At 49.1% G+C, this 6,992-nt stretch overlaps 1 long non-coding RNA gene across 1 annotated transcript; it reads left to right on the top strand.

Annotated features, from left to right (window-relative positions):
- Nucleotides 1-476: 476 nt before the first annotated feature.
- On the top strand, nt 477-5,718 carry LOC125630819 (uncharacterized). Its single transcript, XR_007354797.2, has 3 exons — nt 477-642; nt 2,709-2,762; nt 4,196-5,718. It is a non-coding gene; the product is annotated as an uncharacterized LOC125630819 (long non-coding RNA).
- Nucleotides 5,719-6,992: the final 1,274 nt, after the last annotated feature.

Raw genomic sequence — 6,992 nt, 5'->3', positions numbered from 1 at the left:
GTAGAATAAGGGTTGCACTTGAGGTGACCATTTTCCTCAGATTAAAAACAACAGCCTTTTTTCTTTGTTTGTTTTTCCTCATCCCCATGATGATGAGGGATGAGGAAAAACTCATGATGCCACTGCGGTTGTGTATTTTCCCTGCACCCACCCTTCAGTGTGTGCTTTTTAACCTGTTCTCACTAGGTCCTGTAGGATTCATACAAGGTTCATGCACTTGGCAACATTCAGGGCACACCTGGAGTGTTGTGTAGGAGCAGTGCACACACAGCTCCTCTCAAGGGCATGAACCTTGGAATCTCGCCCAGAAGACATGAACCATGGGAAGCCTCCCAGGACTGGGCTCAAGGCCCGAGAGCAAGGAATGCGATAGATAGAAATTGGTAAATAAGAATGTTAAACAAAGCCAGTGTATTCCTTTTATCTGTTGGAGAATGTAATGCGCGGGGAGAGAAAGAATAAAGGAGAGGGTGGAAAGCTGACAGGACCAGTCCATTGGCAGACCAGCCTGTTTGCTTGCTTAAAGCTTTTTGCTGTCTTGTATTTGAACCGCAACAACTGGCGCCCAAATGTGGGGCCCTCAGCACTCACCTCGCCTGGCAAGGGTTTCAGACGCGTCACTCATCCGCTTCGTGGATCCCGGTGAGTATTTTTCATTGTGGTAAGTATGGGAAGCTCCCTCTCTGCTTTGCAAGTGCAACACTGCAATGAGCTACAGTATTTGCTGCGTAAGGCTCAGCATGATTGCCCCACTCGAGAACTCACTCTCCTGCTACAGGAGGTGAGTGCCCAATGCCCGTGGTACCCTGAAGCCAGAACCCTTAAGCTAGCGGACTGGGAGCGGTTGGGCCAGACATTGCACAAAGAGCCTCGGGCGCCTGTGCAGGCTTTACATGCCTGGCACCTCTGCCACGACGCGATACAGCATGTCGCCTCAGAAAGGCCCTCCCTTGCGGGGCTGGTGATCTCGCCACCTGCAGCCATCCCCTCTCCTGGCGATGCGACACGGTGTGTCGCCTCGGAAAGACCCTCTCCTGCGCCAATAGAGGGGCTGCCGATCTCGCCACCCCTGTCCGCTCCTGCAGCCATCCCTCCCCCTGCTTCGCCCCCAGTGCCTCAATTACCACCACCTCCCTTGCCTTCCCCACCAGAGCCGGTGTCTGATCGCCATCCCCTCGTGGGGCCCCATGCTCCGTGCATGTATGCATTCATGCTTTCGCTGGTGCAACAAATAGTTCACGCAGCGAAGACTCGCTCAGATATTACAGCAGAGGAGCTGGCTGATCTGGTCTCAGTTTGTCCGGTGACCTGGCAGGATGATGGCCAGGGCAACCAGGTTGCAAACTGGGTCAGTTTGCCTTACTCGGTGATCCGAGAGGTAAAGAAAGCGATTCGCAAGTTCGGCCTGACTAGTATGTATGTACATGGTCTCATTGAAGGGCTAGGTACTGGGTACACCCTGATCCCTGAAGATTGGAAGGCGCTGTTGCGCATGATGCTGAGGCCCAGTCAGTATGTTATTTGGCTTAGTGAGTATCGGCAGATGGCGGAACGCCAATCCCAGGTATATAGAGAGCAAGGTGTCATTTATGAGCACTTGGCAGGGGAGGGCCAGTTTGCTACCGTTCAGATGCAGTCTCAACTCCCTCAGGCCGTCTTCCCCATTATTTCCACCTGCGCCCAGCATGCTTTCCGGAAGGTCCCGGATTCAGGCAAGCCTACCAAAAGCTTTGCCAGTATCCCTCAGGGTGCCTCAGAGTCCTTTATGGATTTTACCAACAGATTGCAGGAGGCTATCCTCCGGCAGGTGGATAACCCTGCGGCAGCTCAGGAGATCCTGTTAAAAATGGCGGTTGAAAATGCGAACGAGGATTGCCGCCATGCTCTCCAGGCGGCACAAGCCGCTGGCGTTCTAGAGCTGTCGGACATGCTGCGGGCGTGCCAAAACATCGGCACACAAACACATAAAGCCGGGGTTCTGGCCACCGCCCTGCGGAAAAGCGGGAAGGAGGGGAAGCGTTGTTACCGCTGTGGTAAGGAGGGTCACTTTCAGCGGGAGTGCCGCTCATCGATAGCGCCCGCCCACCCCTCAAAGAAGTGCCCCAAGTGTTGGAAGGGCTATCACTGGGCTAATCAGTGTCATAGCGGGTCGAGAAACCGCACAACGGGTCTCCCCCGAACCCAGGGCCAAAAGGGGGTGTTTCCCACTCAGACAACTGTTCCTCTGCCTTAAAATCCATAGATTCCATGAGGGTGGCGACTGCCTTAAGTGCAGGGCTTGATTTGATTATGCAGGAGGACGCTGATTTTCAGTTGCTGGGGGAGGTTTGCGCCATACCTACACAGGTCATGGGACCTCTCCCTGCTGGTTTTGTGGGTCTGGTTCTCCCTTGCTCACACGCTGGGAAACAGGGTTTTTTTTGTCATCCCAGGGGTCATTGACGCCGATTACACCAGGGTTATTAAGGTTTAGGTGTGGACCCATCTTCCGCAGTCGCTCCTGCGTGGACGGTCAATTGCACAATTGATTTTAGTCCCCTATCAGGTGCCAGATGCAGAGGATCGAGCCTGGGGCGGGAACGGCTTTGGATCGACGCTGTCTCAGTTGCTGTCTCACAACACGTCCTCTCCACTTGTTGCTCTAACAATATCGGTCCGCCCCTCGAAACCTCAGTTAACACTTCTCTTAAATAATGTTCCTTTTACAGGGCTGGTGGACACTGAAGCTGATGATACTGGTGATTCGTGATCCGGAGTGGCCGGTCAGTTGGCCAACAGTTCCTTCTAAAGAGTTGTGGGGGATCGGGGGTAGCAAACCCGGGCGCCAAAGTTTGTCTTGGGTCACGGTCTCTAAACCAGGAGGCTGTGCCCTTGCTACAATCCGCCCTTTTGTACTCCCTGTCCACCTCAATATTTGGGGCCATGACTTACTTGTAAAGCTGGACACCACCCTCGATATTAATATATAATGGCCCAAAATCCTCCCTCACCCACCTTGCCATCCGCATTACCATTGGTATGGCAATCCTTAGAGCCCGTATGGATTGACCAGTGGCCCCTCCCCCTAGAAAAGCTGAAAGCGCTTCATTCACTTGTACAACAACATTTGCATGCACAGCGCTTGGAGAGCTTCACTAGTCCTTGGAACTAGCTGCTGTTATTTTGGCCTTTCAACTTTTTGCTGATTGTCCCTTTAATTTGATCATGGACACGCATTATGTTTATCAGGTAATTGATCATTTACCCCTTGCCCTCATCACCCCTCAGGTCGATGCGGACCTTCTGCGCCTGTTTTTGTCCTTACAGTATCTCCTCACCACTCGTAATTTCCCTTATTTTGTTGCTCATATTCGCAGTCATACCCCTCTGCCTGGGCTACTCACTGAAGGCAATGCGCGTGCTGATCGCGCGTTACGTGGTGAGGTAAATTCCCTTTTTTCTGACCCCATTGAAAGCCATTCCTTTTTTCATCAGTCTGCCTCTGTTTTGGCCCGACAGTTTTACATTCCTGCTGATCATGCACGTTCTATTGTTTGTTCCTGCCCCCACTGTGCCGCTGCTGCCCCTACCTTTTCTTATGCCGTTAACCCCAGAGGTACCGCAGCGAATCAGCTGTGGCAAATGGATGTCACTCACGTGCCACAATTCCGCCCCTATTCGTTTTTACATGTTTCCATTGATACCTATTCGGAATTCCTCTGGGCGACCCCACAGCATGGGGAAGCCACTCCCAAAGTTAGTCACCATTTGCTAGCCTGTTTTGCTGTTATGGGTCGCCCGAGCCAGATAAAAACGGATAATGCCTCAGCCTATTGCTCCACAGCCCTCTCCACCTTTTGTGCCCAATGGGACGTCCGTCTCAAACACGGGATCCCTTATAATTCCATAGGCCAAGCTATTTTTGAACGTGCAAATCATACGCTAAAAACCTTGCTCGACAAACAATTAAAACAAGGGGAGCTGCGTCTCCGAACCTTAGGAGATATTCAGCAACAAATGCATATCCTTTTGTTTACTTTAAATAATTTAACGCTGAACGCAGATCAGCAGACCCCCACGGATTGGCATTTTCATAAGTCCGAGGTACTGGAAAGACCGCGTGTCTATTAACATCAGCTGCCCGATCCGCAATGGCTGGGCCCAGTGCCTTTAATCACTTGGGGTCGGGGATATGCTGCTCTGTTTCTCCCTGCAGGACCGTTGTGGGTTCCGGCCCGGTGTGTGCGACCGGCACTGAAACAGCATGGCGTGGCACCAGGGGCTATCGAACCCCATACCGGAGTTTCAGCTGACCTTGGAGGATAACGCGGTGCCTCCCGGGTTGACAATGGCGGGACGGAAATGGAGGAGGCGTAGCATCCCAAGCCAGCCCGTGACATGGGGAGCAGTAAAAGCATTGGTCGCCGCGGCTCAACGAAGACTGGCAGCAAACCAACAGCTCCTGAGACTTTGTTTGTGGCAATTCTCGCCCACATTACTGCTAATTCTGTACTGATTGTATGCCTTTTGTGCCTGCTGTGTCCTGTAGGGGTTGGCTTGGGAGCGCTTCCTCCGTTACGGGCCCGAATGACATATAACCTATGGGAAAGATTGGCTTCAATAGCAAATGTTACCCACTTTTGTTTATCTGATTCTGTAGCAGCCGGAGAACTGTTAGGTACATGCCTTATTCCAATATGTCATCACCCTGAGGAAATAGGGAATGAGACGATGCTCGCTCCTTACGCGAATCTCTCTTCCCAGTACTCTGGCATGGCTAATTGGGGCCCGGCCAATTACACTTTACCTTCTTAAGCTTATTTTTTGCTGTTGCTGTGTGCAATGTATTTCCTTTTTGTTAAGGCTTTGTCGAGACCCACCCTGGCAGGCTCCACGAGTTATGACCTTGTCTGTCCGGGAGTTAATTTGCTTGCAAAAGCAAATTGATGGCTACCATGAGATGGCCGAGCACAAATAAACAAAAAAGGAGGGTATGTAGGATTCATACAAGGTTCATGCACTTGGCAATACTCAGGGCACACCTGGAGTGTTGTGTAGGAGCAGTGCACACACAGCTCCTCTCAAGGGCATGAACCTTGGAATCTCGCCCAGATGACATGAACCGTGGGAAGCCTCCCAGGACTGGGCTCAAGGCCCGAGAGCAAGGAATGCAGTAGATAGAAATTGGTAAATAAGAATGTTAAATAAAGCCAGTGTATTCCTTTTATCTGTTGGAGAATGTAATGCACGGAGGGAGAGAAAGGATAAAGGAGAGGGTGGAAAGCTGACAGGACCAGTCCGTTGGCAGACCAGCCTGTTTGCTTGCTTAAAGCTTTGTGCGGTCTTGTATTTGAACCGCAACAAAGTCCTCCTTTGTTTTTAAATCCATTACTATGCCAAGGATCCTCCAAGTCATATGCTACTTATTGATCCCCTCCTATTGTCAGTCTCTCTTCTTCATTCTGGGTTCTCTCTCTCACCTCTCCCCCCATGGATTTTCTTACCTTCTTTTCTGCTCCTCACCCCCTTTCCGTCTCACTTAGACCTAGATCTGCCCTGGCCTGAAAAGATTTTGAAAGCATCAAAACTGTTTCTTCTCCCTTTCCCACCCTCCCTTTCTTCTGGTTTTCTTATACCATTACATTTTAATTTTATATGGGGCTTGTTAGGGGTCTAACTCCCATTTGTGCCTTGAAAATTTCCCCTTTTGTTAACTTAAAAAAAAAACCTGGAAAAAAGGTTTCCCAACCCCAGCACCGTTCCTTTGGATGCTACACATCAACCTCATTCTCTGGAAAATTGACAGGAACAGCATGTAACGTGGGATGATGCAAGTGCCTCCGCCCAGTTCTGCCTGCAATCAATTCCCCTAATCAAATTTCAGCTACAAATTGCAAATGCATAGAGTTTTTATGATACCCAAGAATGTTCATGAGTAAACAGGTCACCAAAACATCAGGCCACATTCTGCCCCACTCTTACTTATATTGACAAGCTCTTTGCTCAGCAGTTGGCCCTTTTAAAATCTGGATCTATTCTCCAAAGGGGTTAATTTTATCCTTTGTGAGAGCCCACTACCACTTAAATCTCACTTAAGACCTGAAAATAAGGTATCGGTGGGAGGCAAGTGGTGCATAGCCTTAGTGCAGACCCCCTCCACAAGATGGAATTTGACTCAAACCAGTAGATTTTATGACAGAGGGCAGAATCTACTCTATGGTGAATATAGGCAGGTTTTTCATGACAGTTTGTTCACATGTAGCACTTGTCGTGAAGAAGGGAATGTACTTTGTTTGAACTCACGTTACTAAATTTGTTACACTTCTTTGTCACTGTCTGTTTTTTACCATTTTATTCACAAAATTCCTCTGGAAGCTATTTTTAATACTTGAGTTTTATCTTTATTTTTCTTTTAAAACCAGAGACATTCTGTAGCAATTCCCTTGTGGCTAAGAACTCTGCTTTTAATTAAAAGATCCTGAATTCCTTTTTATGAGAGTCTGTAGGCCATATGGTCTGACAAATCATTAGGTGCTTATAGAAACTACATCTGTACTTAAGAACATAAGAATTTTCTGGGTCAGACCATAGGTCCATCCAGCCCAGTATCCTGTCTACCGACAGTGGTCAATGCCAGGTGCCCCAGAAGGAGTGAACCTAACAGGTAATCTCTCTCTCCTGCCGTTCATCTCCACCCCCTGACAAACAAAGGGTAGGGACACCATTCCTTACCCATCCTGGCTAATAGCCATTAATGGATGTAACCTCCGTGAATTTATCCAGTTCTCTTTTAAACCTTGCTATAGTCCTAGCTTTCACAACCTCCTCATGCAAGGAGTTCCACAGGTTGACTGTGCACTGTGTGAAGAAGAACTTCCTTTTATTTGTTTTAAACCTGCTGCCCATTCATTTCATTTGGTGGCCCCTTGTTCTTATATTATGCGAACAAGTAAATAACTTTTCCTTATTCACTTTCTCCACACCACTCAATTTTATATACCTCTATCATATCC

Source organism: Caretta caretta, chromosome 1, assembly GCF_965140235.1.
Source record: "Caretta caretta isolate rCarCar2 chromosome 1, rCarCar1.hap1, whole genome shotgun sequence".
Lineage (NCBI taxonomy): Eukaryota > Metazoa > Chordata > Testudines > Cheloniidae > Caretta > Caretta caretta.
The sequence above is the reverse complement of the archived record's forward strand: the minus strand, read 5'-3'. Positions and strand labels throughout refer to the sequence as shown.